Raw genomic sequence first — 21,568 nt, 5'->3', positions numbered from 1 at the left:
TCCTTGTATGTGAGGCAAGATGTGGATCGAACTTCATTTTTTTGGCATGTGGATACCTAGTTGATCCAACATCATTTGTTAAAAAGACTGCTTTTCCCTCCACTGAATTGCCTTTGCATTTTGTCATGCCAGAAAGTAAGAAAATGCTCAAAAAGAAAAAACTCACAATATGGTGGTTTGCCAAAGGGGTGTATGGGAGCCAACTGAGAGCTCTCAATGCTCTCAGTGGCCAGAGTGGAGAAAGGTTGAGCAACAAAATAAATGAAGTAGGGTTGAATTATAACCCAATATGTATAAGGATCCATGAGTCCATGCTGATCTAAATAAATGACTAAATAAATAAATGTGGGAGAAGAGACAAATCTCCCATGTAGAAGAATCCCAAATAACTTACGTACTCTGCCCTCAAGGAGGTGGGCTGCGTGTAGTGACTTTCTTCCAAAGAGTACAGTATGAAAAGAAAGGTGGGGAACAAAAGGAGTAACTTCACAGCGAAAACCTGACAGACTTCACCTCAGCCAGGGGATCCTGTCCTTAGCAACAGTGGCCCGTGATCATTGACCATGCACACTCTGGATACGATGGGATGAGAATGGCATGCTAACCTCAGTGGTCTTCCTCCCCTAAACGCACAACCTCAGTCTGATCATGAGAAGAGATGTCAGGCAAATCCAGGTTGTGAAACATTCTCCAACACAGCTGACCAGTGCTTGTCAAAAACTCTCAAGGTCATCGAAAAAGGAAAGTCTAAGAAATGCTTACAGCCAAGGGGAGCTTAATTAGGAGACATGCTAACAAAATATAGTGTGGTGTCCTGGATGGAACCCTGAAACAGAAATACAACATTAGATAAAGACTAAGGAAATCTGAATAAAGCATGGAGTTTAGTTAATAATAATTTATCAGGATTGGTTCATTAATTGTGAGAAATGTACCATAATCGTGTAAGATATTAAAAACAGGGGAACTGGGAGCAGAGTGTGTGGGAGCTCTGTACAAGCTCCACAATGACTCTGTAAGTCTTTTTAATGATGCAAAAGTTTTAAATGAAAAGTTTATTTCAACTATGACACATAGCAGATGCCGCATATTTTATATAATCTAATCTCTTATGATGGGACATTTAAGTAGTTTCTAAATTTTTGCTTTTAAGAACATTTATGATGTTCTTAAAGCGTCCTTACAATTAAATCTTTGCACACATCTGTTACTATTCCCTTTAGAATAATCTTGTAGAAGTGAAGTTGAGGGATAACAGGTATGCATATTATGATTGTATTAAGGATTTTGATACAATATACCTAATGCACTTTCAATGGAAGAATGTTAACTCCAAATAATGAAGGTTGACCCGTTTTGGAAAGAACTGTGATCTATTTCCTGTCTAAGCCAGTCACATCAAAATGTCATGAAATGGTCCTGTCAACTCCCTGAGAAAGTCACCTGCCAATGTCTGAACCCATGAAGCGTTCAGAGGTGTGCCTTGCATTGGGTGTCTGCAACCCATACCAACAGAGTCTTGAACCTGTGAAGGCACAGGTCTCTGTCAGAAGATGTCACTTCCTCACACTGAGTTGGACCAACCCAGTATAAAATAAATGAAAGCAGAAAAAAAAAAAATACAGATCTCCAGATATCCAGAGCATGTGATAGAGCTCTCCTGGATTTTTTTAGTCAGTGAAACTAAGACCAATATTATAGATGAGTGGTTCTCAAAGTGTGGTCCCTGGGACCACAGCATCAGCCTTACCTGGGCATGTGTTAGAAATGCCGAAAAATATGTGGGTTTTGGTTTTGTTTTTGTTTTGAGAAGTATATGCTCTTAAAGATTTAAATAGCTTTAGAAGTACCTGGGTGGTTCAGTCAGTTAAGCGTCCAACTCTTGATTTTGGCTCAGGTCATGATCTCAGGGTCCTGAGGCCGAGCCCCACATCGAGCTCCATGCTGAGCAAGGAGTCTGCTTAAGATTCTCTCTCTCCCTCTCCCTCTGCCCCACCCCTCACTCACACATGTGCTGTCTCTCAAAAAACTTATATATATTAAAAAAATTTAAGTAGCTTTGTAAGATAAAACTCACAGGCCATACAATTCACCCATTTAAAATACAAAATTCAGCAGTTTTTCGTTAGTCACATATTTGTGCAACCATCACCACAATTGATCTTAAAATATTTTTGTTATCACCAAAAGAAACCCTGTCCCCTTCAGCTGTCGCCTCCTATCCCCCAGCCCTGTGCAACCACTAATCTACTTTCCATCTTTGTAGATTTGCCTGTCATATAAATCAAATCGTATAATATGTAGCCTCTTCTGTCGGACTTTTTTTTTCACTTAGCACAATTTTTTCAAGTTTCATCCACGTTGTAGCGCGCGTCAGGACTTCTTTCCTATGGCCATGTAGTACTCCATTATATGGAGAAACCACCTTTGTTTACCTGTTCGTGAGTTGATGGACATTTGGGCTATTTCCACCTTTGGGCGACAGTGACTGGTGCTGCTGTGAACATTCCTGGGCAGATAGGTGTCCACGGGCTCTTCTTTTGACACCCAGGCACACCACAGTTTGAGACACAGCAGTGTAGACAAGGGGAAGAGCAAATCGGAGATAGTTCTTTTTAGTAAGTGGACAGGACCAGAAGTAGGCCAGAAGTCAAAGTAGAAAGCCAAGAACCGAGGCAGCGGGAGTGAGGCCCGTGCACGGAGGTTCCTGTCACGACAGACGCAGGGAGAGGTTGGCTTGAGACGGCAGACGGAGAGGAAGAGAGCACAATGAAGTGCTCACTTTGGGACCATGAGGCCACCCCTCACTAACTGACCAGCATCTCACTGTGTTGTGAACGTCACCTGGGCTCGTCTTCAGAGGGAACACCTTCCTGGCACCGCGGGGCTCCCTTGTTCCTGGAGTTCAGGAAGTGTTTCTCTCCACTTCTCCGCTGACCTCCACACTCTCCACATCCTCAGGGACAGCCAGGTGTCTCCATCGTACAGATCAGGCCACTGAGGCACCACGAGACGAAGTGTCCTGCCTGAAGTCACAGGCAGGATGGGAGAAGGGGGGGTTGCTTCAGTTTCTGCAGCCCCGACGTCACCCCCGCAAGACTACACGTCACAGTCACTGGAGGCGCTTTTTCAGCCTCTATACCCAGAGACCTGACTGAATGGGGCTGAAAGGACACCCAAGCCTTGGTACTTTTTAAGGTCCTCCTGGGAGATCTGCACCCCCCACCCCGATTACTTTCTTCTTTTTTCTGCTCTTCCTTTTTGAAATAATTTCAGACTTATGCAAAAGATGCAGAATAGCGGAAGAAATCCTGTACGTCCTTCCCTCTAGCGTTCCCAGGTGTCTCCGTCTCACTCACATAAACACAACGTAACCGTCCACCTCAGACCATTCGCTCAGCTACGGACCTTTGTTCCAATCGCATCGATCGTTGCAGTCTGGGTCATTTCAGTTGCTCCGTCTCCTCAGGGTCCTTGCATCTTTCCCAGGTGATTTTTAACGTGCATGCAGGGTGAGCGCTGCTGGGGTGGTCAGTGGAGCCGCGCTGTTAGCATTCAGCACGTGTACCTATTGTCCCCCCCTTTCTCCGCCGTGGAAGAGCCACGTCTGAAAATCCGGGGGATGGCCAGGCTGTTGTTATGCTGCTGATGGGACGAATCATTTGAAGATTCCTGACTATTTTTTATGAAGTGTCAGGTGTTATATCTGCCAGGAGGGGAAATGAGGCTAGTTATATTCATCGCAAGGTTACCGGCACCCCGGTGGCCACAGGAAACGGTGCGTCGGGGAAGGAAGCGGTAAAGGGCTTCTACATATTAACTTGCGACTCAGAGGTCTAGAGCTCTGCCGAACAGAGTGACTTTCTCCAGATGTAAATGTCTTGAATGCAATTTAGATTTTAATTAGAGATGTGCAGTAACTTCAGGTAGCTGTGTTTATAGAGGGAGGCCAAAGACACCAAACTGAAACCCTTGTGGTTCTTACAGATGGTTTATTAAATTAAGGAGTGTCTCCCAACCTCTAGTCTTGACCCTGCCATTGCCAGGATGACTCACGAAACATCAGCCTGCCAGTTATCCTGAGTGATTGGCTGGGCGCCCCAGCTGGGGGCATCGCCTGACAGCCCGCAAAGCTGGGTAATTCATAAGGGTTTTTATTTTTATTTTCTCCTCCGGTCGAACTACCTTTATCCAATTAGAATTTTCATCCTCATCTATTTATTATCTCCTGCTCTGAGTAAAAACAAACCTGTGTGTCTCTGCTGTGTGCAAATTAGCCTGGCTCCAGAGGCCCCAGGGCTTCACAGAAACCCATCCATGAGTAAGTAAAAACGTTATTAAATTTGAAACTGCACCCCTATCACCAGCTCTGGATTCCTCTAGGCCACAGATGTTCACTGTCAGCAAATACTTCCTCTGCGAGGCACCAGCTTGGAAGCATTTGAACCTAATAGCATTACATGTGTGCTTGTATCAGAAATCATATGCACAGATAACGTCGATCGCCTTGAGCGTCTCGGAGAAAGCAGCTGGCCGCAGTCACGTCACACAGCTGCGAGCGCTGCCGGCCTGCGGGTCCCAGCACAGCACACTCATGGCCCTGGCTTCAGAATCCGCTGCTCCCTCTGCCCGCAGCGCCCTTTCCCCCCACCTGTGCACACCCCTTCTTTGCCTGACTCACTGCTGCCCCTTACTCTCAGAAGATGTCCTTGATTTCCTCCCCCAACCTGCGTCCCAAGGCTTTTCCATGTATTTGCACGACATCCAGTGCTTATATGTGCTGTAGTGTGGTTGTTCATGTGTCTCATTTCCCCATATTCTAGCCCCCAGCCCAGTGTCTGCTACATAGCATGTGCCTAAGACGGGCTTGTGTGAAGGGGGGGGGTTGCATGATGGCCCCGTGCTGCTTATCCAGCCTGACTTTGCACCAAGGACTGTGCTAAGCCGTGGCATCCCCCGTCTCCTTTAATGCAGAAACAGTTCCGAGAGGAGGGGATTATTTCACAAATAGGGAAACTGGCTGAGATGCTAGGCGACTTGCTTTCACATCACACACAGTCCGGATTTGAACCCGGCCTGACTAGTGGGCCTCTTTGCCCCCGCCCTGCACCGCCTCAGCTGAATGCGGGCAGGGCTGGCCCAGCCGCCCACTGCCAGCCTTGGGAACGGAAGGTCTCCATGAAGGGCACTGAGCTGGGGGACTCCCGACCTTGGTTCGCCGTGCAAGTCTTTATGGGGGAGACGCAGTGCCTGGCCCTGTGAAGAGGGTGTGCCCTGCTTGCTTCTGGTACCGACCATCCCCGTGTTGCACTATTTGCTGGGAGGATGGCCTGAGAGCCCACAAATACCACACAGCCTCCTGGCCCTATCCCTGGAACCCAAGAGCTGCCTGCGGAGGCACACAGCTGATGGTCTGGCTGCTCGAGAAGGACCTCGAGCCACGCTTTCTGACTGGCTTTTGGAGCTTTGCAGACAGCTCATTCTCCCCGCGGTCCGGGTAGGTGCCCGCGCTGGCCACCTCAGCCTTGACCCTCCCCAGGGAGAGGAAAGCTACCCGTCCAGCCAAGAAGGTAGGAGGTCGATCGGGGGAGAGGAGGACTGGGTTCAAGTGCCTCCCCAGGGTCAAGCGCTCTGGCGGGGATGTCCTGTGGGGACGGAAGCCCCAGCATTGGCCACCTGCCCTCAAATTTTGCCCCCCGCCCCCTGCTTTTCAGGCGAGTCATGCTCTGATCCGTGCTCCTCTCAGGCACATCCCCGGGTGTTCTGGAAGATGACTGCAGGGGGCAGGGGGCGGGAGAGACCCTTCTTGTCTGCAGCTTCCCAGTGGGTCACCTGCTCTTGCTTCCCGGCTTTTCAGATGAAGAAGTCACTCCTCGTGGAAATAGTACAGATACTTCTCAAAGACTCGAGATCGGAATCTCTACTGCGGAAGGCACTTGTTTCCTTAAAAATACTTCTCTGGCTCGACCTCTCTCTGTGCCTCCTACACTGACAGCCAGCACGTGTGCGGGGGGGCTCAGGTTTCAGCAGGGGCTGCCTGGGTTTTTCAGATTTCCTTTTCTTTCCTCCCTGCGATAATATTAATCCATATATGGAGGTCTCTCTGGCATCCGGAGCGTGATCCTCACAGAACCTTCTAAGTAAAGAGCCTGTCCCACCTCCCACCTGCGGAGAAGGCTTGGCCTCGCGGGAACCTCTGCTCCTCCCGGCTTCGCGGCTGCAGGGGCGAGGCCCAGCCTGAGGCCCGCGAACTCTGACTCGGCTGACATAAGAGAGAGAAGAAATGAGCCGGGTCAACAAGGGTCTCTTGCGAGGGAGTTTCAGTGAGGCGCCCCTGAATCGTGACAACAGAGCTGACGGTGGCTGCCGAAGCCCGAGCTCGTGGCGGACGGGGCGCTGGAGGGGCGGCAGCTGCTGGGACCTGCTGCTGGAAATGACTGTCCCGCCGGAGATTCACCACAGAGCTTGTGTTTGTCGGGCCGGGGCGCCTCCGGGTAAGTGAGGCGGGGCGAGGTCAGAGCAGCCCACCAGCAGCAGCTACCACAGGCCTTTGGGTCGCCTGCTGGGGTTGGAGGAACTGGGAGGAAATACTGGGAACCCACGGTCCACCGTCAAAGAGGGTTAGGAAAAGACAGAGTGAACTTAGTTTTGAAAACCGCAGTCCTTGGGCCTTGGCATGATGGCAGCTCATGTTTCGAGAACAAACGCAAACACAGAAAATCGTCATTATTTGTCAGATGAGGAGACCCACCAGCGTTATAGGGTATCGGACACCATTGTTTTTAACCCAACATTGTGACAAATTGAGCAACTTTGGAAGAAAGAAAAGCCAAGAAACAGGATCACCAAGGAGAGCACCTGTGTGTTTGGACAGACTTGGTGGCTTCCCGGCTTCGTCGGGGGCGAAGGCCCGCGAAGGCTGCCCGGGGAAGCCGCTCGAGCAGTGGAAGACCAGGCTTCAGCTCTGCCGTCGCATCTTCGCCGAGATCTGAGACGAGACCCTCAAGGAGTTTTTATTTTGGTGGACTTTTCTTCTCTGTGTTGAAGGTTATTGAGTTCTCAAAAAAAAAAAAAAATGGAAATTAGCCCTGTTCAGAGAGTCTCCAGAAGCTGCCTTTAAAAAAAATAACGGAAATGATGGCTTTTTTCTGCCTTACTAATCTTTATTCCGTCTCAGGGACAGGCAGCTGCGTTAGTGGACTCGCTGCCTGGGCACCGGGGGGAGAGGCTCAGCACCTGTCTGAGAAGGTGTTACGACTTCAAGTGCACTTGGGGGCCTTTGGGGCTGAGTATTTTGTTCACATACACAGTACAGCGTAGTACAGCAGTCAGAAAACCGACCTGCCTTCAGTTCTTTTTAGTTTCTCAAGCACATGTCGGCCGTATCCACCAAGAGCTGCGAATCATGTGTTTCTTTTACCCACAAGTTCCATTTTCATCAATTCGTGCCAAGGAAGTGACAAAGGATCTGGGAGGGTCTTCATCTCAGCCTTGTTTATGATACTAACAAACAAGATAAATTCCTGACGAGTGAGAGTCGATGAGCAAGAGAAGCTGCTGCATTAGCCACAGGCCTGGCCTCGATTCTGCTCCTGTGGACGAAAGGCAGAGTGGATTTGGGGGGCCACCAGCCCTGCACCACTGGTGGCCGAAGAGCCGAGTGCAGCCACAAGGAGCAGTGAGAGAGGAGGTGGAGACAGTGGACAGCATGCCGCCGTGGGTCCCCTTCCTCCGGGCTTCCTGTTGGTGTGTTAGACGACTGTTCTCAGTGCCCAGGTGCTCAGGTGCAGATGGGCCAAGCACTCTGTCCACCATTCCCCACGTGCCGGCGGTAGCCCCTTCTCTCCTGCTCGGGAAATGGTATTAAACTTTGGGTTCATCTGTCGTCATTGTGAAGGAGCCTCCGTGGGCTCCTATCGTGGACCTCCCAATTCATCTTCCCTCCACAGCCACAGAGACCTTCTAAAACCAGTAGAAGCACCTCCGTCACCTGCTTACAGCCCTCCAGAGGCTTTTCAGTATTCCCAGGTTGAAGTTTAAAACCTTTGCCTTGATTCACAACGTCCTCTGCAGTGTGGCCTCTGCCAACGTCAGCTGCCCCATCGCTTTGCCGTTCTTCGGCCACACGGGTTGTATCAGCTCTAGAGTGAGGGTTTGTTCTCTCCCACCTCAGGGCCTTTGCACGTGTTGTTCTCCCTGCCAAGAGCCTTCTTGCTTTTCTCCTGGGCAACCTGGAGAACCCAGGCAACCTCCTCATCCTTCAGGATCTTTGAGTAAGCGCCACTTCCTCACAGGGGCTTGCCTGTCTCCCCACACGTGCTGTCCACGCCCATCCCCCCTGGCACTTTTGGAGCCCCTGTAAAACATGTGGCTACTTGTGTCATAGTGTCTTCGATGCTGGACAATAGCCTGAGGACAGGGTCTGAAACTGTCTGTTTTGTTAGACTCTGTGTCAGACGGTGAATCAATAAAGCATTGGGATTCTTTGGGCATGGTGTCATCGTTTCAAATGAAGGGGGTTAGCACCGGGTGGGGGTTATGTTGGGGAGGGGCTGCATCCTAAGGAGCGAGGCTTTCCATGAGGAATGTTAAACGGTAAGCAAAGTATTCACTGACCTTGAGGGGGAAACATGAATTTTAGATGTTGAAGAAGCTGATTTCAAGGTAGAAATCAGATATTTCAGAAGGTGTAAAAAATAAAGAGTCTGACCTTGTCTTTAGAGCATCCCTGGCCTCTGGGATATATTTGTATGCAGCTGTCATTTCCTATTTATAAATTAGCCTGGAGGGGCTGCGGGTTGGTAGGTGGACTGAAGGTGAGTCTACATGGGGTGAGAGAGAGGAGGGGAAGGATGCAGAGAAGCCTGTCCTCTTCCGTATCCCCTACGTCCATTTACAAATAGTTTCTGGAGACCTACCAGTGTGCCTGGTCCTGTGCTGGCACTTTGGGGGTGGGAGGGGCAGGTGCTTCAGAGACAGAGGAGTGAAAGCTCAGGGTTGGTGCAAACACAGAAAAGACAATGGTCTGCCTAGGCCAGGTGGGAGAAGGTGTTGAATTTCAGCCAAGCCTTAAGGAAAAGTTGGGATTTTCCTGTAGAAAAAGAAGGGAAAGAGCATTCCAGAAAACAGAATAACATGAGTTTGAAAAAAAATCCCAGTTGTTGGAGCCATAGTGAGGAAGTCGAGGGGGATGTGCGTCAGGAACCCAGGCTGGAAAGCGGCGATAACCGTAATAGCAGCAGACGTTTAGCAGACCCGTCTTATGTGCCAGATCCCGCTTAAGTGCTTGAGCTGTATTATCTCCGCTTGCAAGTGGCAGAGCCAGGGTGTTCAGCCAAAGCAATCTAACTCCAGAGCCACCCTTGTCAGCACGGGGCCGGCTAGTCCACACTGTCAAGGAAACCGAATGCCGTGCTTAGCTCCTGGGAGGGGATGAGGGTTTGGGAAGGATTTTACCATTTGGAAAATGGTCCATTCAGACCGTGCTTTAGAAAGACTGTTCTGCGAGCTGCGTGCAGACCGGATGTGCGAGGCATCAGGAGAGGCAGAAACGTGGGGGGCTGCCCCACCCCCAGGAAAGGAAGAGGGTCCTTAACAAGCAAAACTCACAAGTGAGCCAACGAGGTGTGAGAGCTGTTGCCACGGACAAAAAACGAGTGAGTTCTAGAAGAGCTTTGAGGCGGCAGAGCTGGCTGAGCGGAACGCGTGCATGTAACAGCTCGGGATTTCCTTGGCCTGATCACCCCATGTTGGCTACCAAACATACTGCTTTGTGTCCCCCCCAAACTCATGCTCATCCTGAACCTCCCAGCATGACCTTCTTTGGAAATAGGGTCTGACAGAGGTAATTGGTTCAGATGAGGTCATTGTGGGGTGAAGTGGGCCCACGAGGAAGAGCGACGCAGACACACACACAGACACGTCTCGCCGCGTGAAGACCGAGGCAGGTTGCGGTGACGCGGCTACAAGCCGACAAACGCCAGGCACTGCCGGCCAGCAGCAGCTGGAGGATGCGAGGAAGGAGCCCCCCAGCCTTCAGAGGGAGGGTAGTCCTACCTGCTAACACCTTGAGTTTGTTCTTCCATCTGTGAGAGAATACATTTCTACTATTTTAAGGCACCCAGTTTGTGGCGGTTTGTTCTGGAAGCCCTAGGAAGCCAGACACCAAGATGCTGAGATCCCATCCACGCACCCAATGTCACGGCCATGGAGCCTGCAGTGGGCTGTTGACATGAACCAGCTGCAGACCATGTGTTCAGGACGCGGACTCTGGATTTCAGGTCGCCCTGCACCACGTGCTGCTGGGTGACCTCGCAAAGCTGCCCAGTTGCTGTGTGCCTCGGGTTTCTTACCTGTAAACGCACTTACCATAAGGCCCTGCCTCCTGGGGTCCTAGGGTGGTTTTGAGGCTACGCGAGCATTTAGAGCTCTGGTTGCTGTTCGCTATCATCGCCGAGGGCCTTGTTCACTTCGCGGTGGGGAACACGACGCATGACCTTCGGTGTTTATCCCCCTCACTCTGAGCAGCACGGCCCCTGCCTGCGTGCCCGGCATCCCCCACGTTCCAGATCCACGCTGCCCTGGGCACGGTCTTATGACGTGGGCCACAGGGGCCGGTGCACAGACTGAGCGCGAGGCTGATTAAACACTCGTGTGCAGCTAAGGTTCAGGCCTGTATGTGCCAGTGTGGGGCTCTTCTACCCGAGAGCCATCTGTGATTTGATGGTACGGCATCCCAGGGGCCTGCACACCAAGCCTGCTGCGAGGTTGTTTGCTCCAGAAGAGCTGGTGTCCGTTGCCAAGCGGTGCAGAGAGGCCGCAGCTGTTGGATCCCAGGAATCACAACTCCTGGTCTCACAAGGCCCATTTCAAATGCAAGGGTCTGGGAAGAGCTCCAAGAGCATCATTTAGAGCCGTTCTTTTCCAGACCCAGCCTATCCCACTGGTCTCAGGATAGCAACTGCTGAGCATACCAATTCTGACTTTTATGCCGGCAGCAGAAAAGAGTTGAGAAGAAAGTGAAGTGTTCTCTGGGGCTCTCACCCTATTAGCCTGCCCTGCTTTCTTAGGACTCTTGGCTTCTCTAAATCCAGGCTCTGCTAGGGATGGGGAGGCACTCATCCCTCCTACTGTCCAGGGTTCTGGCTTATACAATTTAACACAAAGAACTGAGCCAAGCAGGGGTCTGCACATCACCTTCATTTCCCAAAGTAAGGGCTCACCAGTAAACGAGGTAGTCTTGGTGTCAAAATGCGGGTTTTTGCCCCTTCTCCTACCTCGAAATCAGATCTGCCCAGTGTGGTGGAGAAACATGGTTGCAAATCCTTTGACCTTTCTGCCATTGCCAGGAGATCGATGGTCCCTATTCTGGGATCTGGGGGGACTCTTTGAGTGCTTTGGTCACTAGAGCATGGGCAGAAGTGACACGGTGCCAGGTGCCCAGCTATGTCTTCTGGCCGTTTGGAGCACTCACTATTAGAGCCTCGAGGGGCCTGTGAGACCCTGAGACTCCTTGGACAGGAGGGAGAGCCAGCTGGGCCCCACCTTCAGCCATCCCCGCGGTGGTGCCAGGCAGATGCGTGAAGCTGTCTAGGGGTCCTGACCTAGCCCGGCCACCAGCTGAATATGACAGAGCACATCCAGGTGCCACGTGGGGCAGAATGTTGCCCAAATTCCCAGTCTGCAATATTATGACGTATTATAACACGGCTGTTGTTCTCAGGCACCAAGCTTAGGAGTAGAAATTGAAATGTGTTCCTCAGAAATAGATAAATGGGACCTTCACCCAGTCCCAGGTGGAGAAGCTGGGACACTGAGAGAGAGGTTGGGTATGGTGGAACAGGCAGGTGCTTCTCTGCTGTGCTGAACAAAATGAGGCTGGTGGCCCAAGGACAGCCCAAGGACAGCTCTAGGACAGCCCAAAGACAGCCCAGGGACAGTCCTGGGGTCCGCAGAGCAAGATGTGAGCAGTGAGCCCATGGCTCTTACGTGTGTGGACCGGCCCCTGTCAACGGGCCCAGCGGGTGTCAGCGTCTCAGCAGTTCACGAATCAGATAAACCCTTCCCTGGAGGACTTCTTGGGAGAATGGGAAAGTGTCTGCAGAAGTTTCTTTTTTGTGGAAAAACTGAGGGTAGAAGAGTAAATATCATGTATAACTGGAAAAACAACAAACAAACCAACCAACCAAAAACCAGAACCAGGTTATTTGGCTTGACTTTGCAAGGCAAAGACCTTCTTCTTGGAAGTGGCAGGATAGAATCTGGCAAACTATGGGATTTTCCCTCCCAATCAGTCTTTAATCTGGAGCTGGCTGGGCCCCACTATATGCTGTCTCGGCACTTTTTATTTCTCCCTTGGAGCTCTTTTCACCATAACGATGAATGATTCATAGGATTATCTGTGTGACGTCTGTGCTTCCCTACCCTACAGCCCAATGTGGGAGGCGGTTTGTCTTGCTGCATCTCCGGGGCCGCACAATGCCCTGCCCCTCACAGATGCCCAGGAAGTACCCACTGAATGGGTAAGTGAATAAGCAAGACGTCCCCAACCTTCCCCTTATAGAGCCCTGATCTCGCCTACTCTTCATGTCTCATCCTGAGCCGGTGCCTCCGCTCTCCTGTCCCCCTGCCTCTACCTGGAGGACTTCGGGGTGGGGGGGGCTCACCTCCTGGCCTTGTCCTGCAACCCGCTTGTAGGGCAGTCGCTTCTCTCTAGTCACGTGGGTGGATCTGCACCAGCATGAGGAGGAGAAGCTCCGAGTGCCAGGGGCAGATTTTCCTGCCCCCACCTCGTATGGCCAAGCTGCCTGCGTGACCCTAAGTCATCATGTGACAGTCTGAACCCCAGCCTTCTGGACATAAGCATCATCTCTGCCCCGCCAGCCTCACACAGTGGCTGTGGGAATCCAATCCGAAAAGAAGGCTGAGACATCTCGTAGCGCTCCCCTTCAGACCGTTGGTTGTGGGCGTGCATTCACAGGGTTCGGGCTTGAAATAATACACTTTGTGGCTCAAGATTTAAAAACAAACAGCTTTATTGCCATATAATTCACTTTGATTTTTTTTTTAGGAGAGGGAGAGGGGGGCAGAGAAGGGCAGAGGGAGAAAGAGAGAGAACCCTAAGCAGGCTCCACGCCCAGCACAGAGCCTGACGCCAGGCTCGATCCCATGACCCTGAGATCATGACCTGAGCCAAAATCAAGAGTCGGACGCTTAACCAACTGAGCCACCCAGGCGCCCCTAATTCACCATTTTAAAGTTTACAATGAACTGATTTTCAGTATGTTCACAGAGTTGTGTAACCACCACCACGATCAATTGTGAAACGCTTTCATGTCCCCACAAAGACCTCATACCTGTTAGTATTACTCCTGTACCCCCGTGACCTCCGCAGCCCTAGGCAACCACTCACCTACTTTGTGTCTCTATAAATTTGTCTGTTCGCGCATTTCCTATAAATGGAATTATACACTATGTGGCCTTTTGTGTCCGGTTTCTTTCACTCAGCACAATGCTTTCGGGTTTGGCCACGTTGTTACCTCCTTCCTTCTTATGACCAAATAATGTTCCCTTGCACGGACCTGCCACGTTTTGTTTGTTCATTTGTCAGTTGATGGGCATTAGGATTGTGTTTCCTTCTTGGCTATGATGAATAACACTGCCATGAGCGATGCATCTGGAAGCTGTGGTGTGCACACGTTTTCATTCTCTTGAGGACATACCTCGGGGCGGGTCTGCTGGGTCATAATGTAACTCCACATGGGATGGAGTGCTTTGGGAACCGAAAAGTGAGGCTGGGCCGGATGGCAGGTGCGCGGGCGTGGCCGTGTACGTGTGCACAGGTCGATCACGGATGGGGTGGTGCTCCTGGGGTAGAAACCACGTGGGAATGCCATTTCCTATTCAAAGTGATTGCCGGCCAGTCAGTTCTTTGTGACCCTGAAGTTTCGGTATCTGCCCCGCAGTGTGAATATTATTGTCCCTGTGGGGTGATGGTCCTCGAATAGTTCCTCCATTAACTCACTTTGACAAAAGCAAACCATTCCAGGAGAATCCTTTGTAAAGAGTATTGTTAATGTTATTATTAGTTGTCACTCCTGTGTTATGCACCTTATAGATGCATACAATTTATAAGCAGTATATGGACTGGCACAGACTGCGGAAGGAGCAGCGTCACTGGCTTGTCTGTCAGCGTCTGAGCAGCTGAGCTCAGCTGAGCTGGAGCTTTGGCAGAGAGTGGGGGCAGAGAGGGAAGGGGAGCTTTATGTTCCAGGGTACAGCTAAGTAATTTCCAATTATAGACCACCATCCTTCCAGATTACAATCCCTGACACTGCCTTTTTAGGCGTGCTTCATCTGGGTTTGTGTGTCCCCCAGTAACTCTGAACCCCTTCTCCCCTTTGAGGGGGCTGCATTTAATCATCTCCTGCTCAAGTCACCCTGGCCTGAGCAGAGGATAGAAAAGGCCGGGCTTTCTATCCTGGAGCCCCTGTATCTTGCAAAGTATCCATGACAAACACATCAGAATGGCCCCAGTGTGCTTCTCTGTGGGCAAAACTGGCCCTTTGGGGGATCTCTGGACAGATGCAGAAAGATGCTTGGGTTCCACACTTCGCACAGCACAGATGCACGGAGGCAAGGACCTGCCGACGCCCACAGAGCGGGGGCCTCCTGACTCCAGGCGTGTTTGTCCCCAGTTGATGGCAGCCTCTGACGCTCTTAGCATTTTCCTCCTGAGCCACGTCCATTGGGCTGATTCAGTCCTGCAGAATCTGCTAGCTTTTTTAAAGGGTGGGGGGGACTCAGACCTTAGTTCACCTGTGTGTTTTTCCTTTAAGTAAGTGTGCTCTCGGGAGAACTCGGGGCAGTCGTATTTCTCTTCACAGCCTCTGGCTCTCAGGGAGGAGCTCTGTGCCTCTGAGTCCTGCCGGCTGCCTCCCCGAGGCTCCTGTCACTCAGCTGCTGCCGTCCTAACTCAGAGGGAGCTCTGTGGCCTTTAGACTGCAGGTCCCCTGGGACCACAGTGTTGGGGAGAGTGGCGGTGGTGACAAGAAGCCTCATGTTTTCCCTCTGATCCCAGGCTGGACAGTGAATGCTCCCATTGCCTCCAGCTTCCAGAGCTTTTGCAACATTGCCCAAAATCCTCTTCCTCAGAAAGAATCAAGTCCCTTGCTCCTGTGTGTGCCGCCTGCCCGAGGCTGGGACAGCTTCCTGTCCCGTCCCCTCGGTGCCTGCACACCGCAGGTGAGCCTGACTGTCAAATCTGCAGAGAAAGAAGTCTCTCAGTGACAGTTTTGAGAGACAAAGCCCTGTTACTAAAATGTACAAAGATTTTTGCAGGACTCGTAGGATTCACCCAGTGATTAGGACCATAAAAAAAATTGGTGTATTGATCTCTTTGTCAGGAAAATGAATTGATCAGGTGCTCACTTCATGCCCCTGGATCGGTATTATTACACCTTATGAACTGAGAGCATTCTTGATTGGAGAGCGTGTTAACACCCTAATTGATATATTCCCTAATTTTATTATAAGCCACGGGATTGTTTCTGAGGATCACAATTTATTTTTTTATTGGAAAGAGCTTCAGAGCAGAATGTGTGTGTGATTTCCCAAAAGGAATTGAAATTGAGACATGTGTGAGATCAATAGGAAAACACCTTCAACTTCAGATCCAAAAGAGACAGTCCTTGACCAGTGTTGGGCCTAGGCAGTTCCCATGGGAACGAGCACCTCCACATGCAGACGGGAAAAGGCCCAGCAAGAACGGGGGGCTTGTAAGGTATAACTCTGATTGGCTTATTGTAGCTGAGTTAAAGTGAGTCAGACCCTGGTCCGGTTTCTCAGAGCGGCCTAGCCTTTCACCAGCCCCTGAATCACAACTTTGTTGGCACAGTTTGCCTTCCCCGTGTCATCTAGGAGCTTTCTAGGATGCTGGAAACTAGGGCAGACCCATTTCCGCTGGAGGCCCGTCTCCAAACAGTGCTACTGACACTACTCTCCAAGCCCCAGTAGTGGAATGTGAGGCTGGCTTATACCCCACTCCAGCCCTCCATGGCCAATGCCATTCCAACCTTGCCCAAATATTTGCAGGCGCGCACCTACCCTGAACAAATCATTGCCCACAGAGTTAGATTGTTGGTGACGCCTCGCATTCTGTGCTGCTAGCTTCCCTCACAGGCTTTCAGATTTTTAAGTGCAACCAGAGGCAGGCACATTTGGGAGGTCGCCCAGAGCCCAGAAGCAGAGCGAGTGTGCGCGTGTGGAACTTATGGTCCCTTCCAGCCCGCCCCACATCCCCTCCTCACCTAGCACCTGATGTGATTATTCTGCGCTAAAAATAGGAGTGTTATCACAGCTCTTCTGCAGGTGGGAAGCTTTGTGAAAAGAGATTGTCTTTGTTTTTTCTGTCCCTTCCCAAGTCCTTGGGGGCCGGATGGACGGCTGCTGTTTAATTGTGTGCGTGCACGGTGGGCTGGGGAGGTGAGAGCCATAGTCCACTCGCATCCATGGTCAGAAGCAGGGCCAGGACAGGCTTCCGTGCCCTCCTACTCCCATCATATCAAACTGCAGCATCCGAAACAGCAGTGGTATGTGGGTAAAAAAATGATCTTAGAAAACTGCTGAATTTTGCTCTTTTACTGCCATCCTTGGGATAGTACTTGGAAAAAAGGAGAATAGGCAATATTAGATATACCTCCTGGAGAATAAGCTCTTACATATTTATTCAATTCCTACTCTGAACAAAGCAAGAAAGGTTCCCAGTCATGCAATACTGGAACCACCTCATGACGGGATCCTCTGGTGACATCAAGGAGTCAGGGTAACAACGTAAAAGTTATGATAACGTAATAAACAGGATACATTAGCAACTTTTTAGCATATATGGGATCTTCTCTTATTTCTTCTGGGATAACTCTCTTAGGAAAGTAGCTGGAGCAGTTATGTAAATGTCCCCAGCTAACCCAGTAGCCCCAGTCTGGCAGGAATGGGTGAGCGGGAGGTGTTGGGTAAGGAAGTGAGGAAGGGGTGGTTGGATTTTGCAAGAAGCAAAAACGTGGGCCCTAAAAGAACAACTCTACCCGTATACTCTCTCCAAGTATGTCTGCATTCGGGACACGTGGGTGCCGGCAGTGTGGATTTACTGGAGACGATCTGCCCGGCCCATTGTCATGTCTCCTGAATACGCCACCGTGGGCTTCATGACATCCCTGTGCCGGAGAGGATGTGTCTGTCCGCGTGTCACTCAGGGTCAGGGCCCAGCAGGCGTACCCCATATGGCTCAGGGTGGTTGAACTGCTAACAAACCCCCCTCCCCCACCACCAAGGGCATGAAGACCGTGTCGGTTTATTTCTCATGCGTGTGGCAGTTCAGATCACTCCCTTCGATGTGTTCATCCAGGGGCCTCACCTGATGGCTGACTCTCCAAGACTCGGGGTCTTAGCCTGGCTTCTCCCATTAGGAAGCAGAGTCTGAGGGGCACCTGGGTGGCTCAGTTGGTTAAGGGTCCAACTCTTGGTTTCAGCTTGGGTTGTGAGATTGAGCCCCGTGTCGGGCTCCGTACTGGGTGTGGAGCCTGCCTAAGATTCTCTCTCTCCCTCTCCCTCTCCCTTTGCCCCTACCCCCTCTAAAAAAAGCAAGCAGGCAGAGTCTGAGACAAGAGTGCGCTGCAGGGGCTTTATTTGGAGATTAATTTTGAGATCCAGGGGACTGTGAGAAGGTTGCAGGGAAGACTGAAACAGACCCAGGTGAAGGCCGTGTGACGGTAGATCAAGCAGGTCTCCACTGTGGGAAACTGAGGCGCCATCTCACTGGGACATTCTCAGGAGCTATCTCTTAGTCTTCTAGGGCTGACATAACAAAGTGCCACAAACAGGTGGCTTACACAACAGAAACTTAATGTCTTGTGGTCCTGGAGGCTGGACGTCTGAGGTAGGCTGGTTGGCTTCTTTCAAGGGCCGTGAGTGAGTCTGCTCCAGCCTGCCAGCTCTTACGGGTTTGCGGGCAGTGTTTGGAGTCCTTGGCTTGTAGAAGCATCACCGGTCTCCACCTACACATTCACATGGTGTTCGCTCTGCGTGTCTGTCTCTGTGTCCAAATTCCCTTGTTCTATAAGGACACCCCCCATCAGACTGGATTAGGGCCCACCCTAATGACCTCACCCGCACACAATCATTTGCAAAGACCCTGTTTCCAAATAAGGTCACTTTCGCAGGTACTAGGGCTTAGGACTGCAACATCTTTTTGGAGGACATAATTCAACCCCAAACAAGCCATTCAGATTCTGCCTCAGAATCGTCTGCCCAAGGGCCTGAAGAGGGAAGCATGGGCTCCTGACCTCTACCGTCCGTGTCCGATGAGGTGCCAACTTTGCTGCTCTTCCAGATGACACCTGTCTGTGTGAGTGTCTGTGTGAGTGTCTGTGGGTCCTGCTGGCATCCCGTTCAGCAGCTGCAGAGCAGTGCCGGGCCGGAAAGTGAGAGTCACGTTGAGCGGTGGTCCGGGTGCAGCTGTGGGAAGCTGCAGGGTAGCATTGGGCCTCAGAGGACGTGAGATCAGGCCAACAGGTATCTGCTGTGGCGGGTGAGCCGCTCTTAGGACCCTCTCCCCACACCACAGTGCTAGTCCTGCTTGTCGGCCTCCCCATGGGGCTGGGAGCTCCATGAGGGCAAGTCCACGCTGGCCTTTCTCACTGTGGCATCCTCGTTGTGCGGCTGAGTGCCCGGTGCCTGAAAGCAGCGAGGGCATCTCGTCCCCACGTCTCTTGGGTGTTTTGGAGACTTGATGTAGCCGCGGGAGGCTACTTAAGTGAATCGGGGAAATAGGATTCTCTCCCGTCCGTCTTCCACTCGCAGGGAAACCGTTGGGAAGGTTACAAAGCCTGAACTGCCTACTACGTCCTGAGGGATGGAGGTGCAACAACGCATTTCGTTTGTTACCTTGTCTCGTTTAGATTGATGCGTGTCAACTGTCTTTTTGATGAGACCGTCTTATGATGTGTCTCTTAGGTATTTTCATAACCGGATCTTTCCAGACAGGCTCCAGGATGGAGCCTCGATGGAACAGACGCTGATACAACAAGGTTACCGCGTATTACCATTATCCCCGTCTTCCTTATTTTGGCATGGGCCTGCAGGGAGACAAGAGAGGTCATCTGTAAAATGCTCATTTAAAACCAATTTCCAGAGGCTCCTGGGTGGCTCAGTCGTTAAGTGTCTGCCTTCAGCTCAGGGCGTGATCCTGGAGTTCTGGGATCGAGCCCCGCATCAGGCTCCTCCGCTGGGAGCCTGCTTCTTCCTCTCCTACTCCCCCTGCTTGTGGTCCCTCTCTCGCCGGCTGTCTCTCTCTCTGTCAAATAAATAAATAAAATCTAAAAAATAAAAAATAAAAAAAAATAAAACCAATTTCCAAGCATCTGTCCTCACTGAGCACTGCCTTAGGTACGGAGCATGTTCAACTGGGATCCTAACCAGGTCGCGCGGAAGCTCTTACGCACGTGGTGCGGACTGGGTGGATGGGGACACCGCGACCTGTCTCTAGGAGTCACTCATGAAGAAAACAGAAAGAAGAACTGTTTTTGTTCTGACCTCAAAGCACTTGTCAGGCCTCTGCTTGCGACGCTGGCCAGGCAGGCACATGCTCACGGGGGGGCCTGGGTCCCACGCTGCCTGAGGCCCAGACTTGCGTCCCCAACCCCCTTCTCCACCCTCTGGTTGTGTTGGGGATCATCTGTGCAGCCTGCAGTGAATGGGCTGCCCCAGGACTTGTGTGAGTCCCTCACCCTCCTCATCACTTTAAAATCAGGGAACATCACAGAGTTTCCGTGGGACAGATAAGCCCCCTCCCCTCCATGCCCGGGTCCCCCCTCCCCCTCCCCCAGACAGAGGATGATTTGCAGGCAGAATCCGTTCTGACCAGAGGGAGCGTGTTGGGGAGATGCCTGTGTGTTGTTGGACTGGTCATCAAGGTCACTCTGCCCCCTAGATGCTGAGGCATCAGAGGGCGAGAATCAACAAAATGTGAGCCAAGTGTCATTCGTGGATCTTCAAGGGCAGGGTTGGAAGGGTGTGGCAGCCAAGGCACCGTCACTGCACGAAGCCCCCCCACCCCTCCTCCACCGATGAGGGCATCCGAGGTGTGGTGGAGCAGTCACACCCTGCTTAAGGAGACCAGCCCCTTACAGCCAGTATGTGCCATGGCTCAATGCCAGAAAGACCCAAAGGCCCATCAGAGGCTCTGCAGGGTCTGTATTGTAGCAGCTCCATTCTCAGGTTTGGAAACAAACCTAACTGAACCCCAGTTCCACCCCTACTCGCTGGAAGACCTTGCTCAAGCTTCTGAACCTTGCCAAGCCTCAGTTTCCTCCTCTGTAAAATGGGAATAATAGTAGTAGATCCTACTTCAGAAGGTTATTGTGAGGGAAAAAAAAACCACAACATGTTAAGCTGCTTATCACAGGACCTGAGAACAAAACCAGATTTTAATGATCTGTTCTTGTTTTTGACATGGGGAATTCTCTAGGGATTGTCTCGTGGCTCTGGAGAGCCTTAGCTGAGAAGAAGACAGGACCGTCTCAGGATGGGCCTGAGAAGCCGTGAACTGGCCAGCCATGCTGAGGGGGTGGGAGCTGCCTGGATGACTTCTGCCCCTTCTCCTCAGACTTCTAACTACAGGCTCTGACCCAGCCTGGAAACCATGCCTTCTTAGAAACCTTGCTTGTTGCTACTTCGGGACGGTGTCCTGACCTGGTTGTCGTGTGGCCCCGTGGGAGGGCCTGGGTGACTTCTGACGGGCGGATCAGTTTAGGAAGGGCCAGGAGCTCCTCCAAGCCACACTAGGACTTGATTAGTCAGTGGTCCTGAAATCAGTAAAAGAGATCTTTAAAAACAAATAGACTTCCACATCTTTGGAAAAAATACACAATGAATAGATTTTCTGACTATGATATTTGCTTCAGAAGGAAAATTCCAGAGACTGATGAGGCTCAGCCATGTCTGTGTTTTTGCTTTTTTTTTCTTGTTCTTAGTTTGCATATTTTATTCACATCATACTTCTTTAGTCTTTCATCCAGATTTATTAAGAAAATTATTATTTTTTCCAGTTTTATTGGGAAATAATTGCTATACATCACTGCATAAGTTTAAGGGAGGCAAACCAAGAAACAGACTCTTAACTACAGTGAACACACTGATGGTGACCAGAGGGGAGGTGGGCGGGAGGGGGGATGGGGGAAATGGGTGATGGGGGCGGGGTAGTGCACCTGTCGTGATGAGCACCAGGTGATGTACGGACGTGCTGAATCACTCTGTTGAACACCCGAAACCAATATTACACTGCATGTTAACTAGCTGGAATTTAAATAAAAACTTAAAAAAAGCTTAAGAGATACAACATGATGGTTTGATTTACATAGATTGTGAAATGATTATTGCAGTAGGTTCAGCTAACATCCATCATTTCGTATAGCTGCAATATAAAGAAAAGATAGAACGAGAGAAAAAAATTCTCTCCTTGTGATGAGAACTCTTAGGATTTGCTCCCTTAACAACTTTCCTGTCTATCACAGCA

The sequence above is a fragment of the Ursus maritimus genome, unplaced genomic scaffold (genome assembly GCF_017311325.1).
Source record: "Ursus maritimus isolate PB19 unplaced genomic scaffold, ASM1731132v1 scaffold_16, whole genome shotgun sequence".
In the NCBI taxonomy this organism is placed as follows: Eukaryota; Metazoa; Chordata; class Mammalia; order Carnivora; family Ursidae; genus Ursus; species Ursus maritimus.
This window is presented reverse-complemented; position numbering follows the sequence as displayed.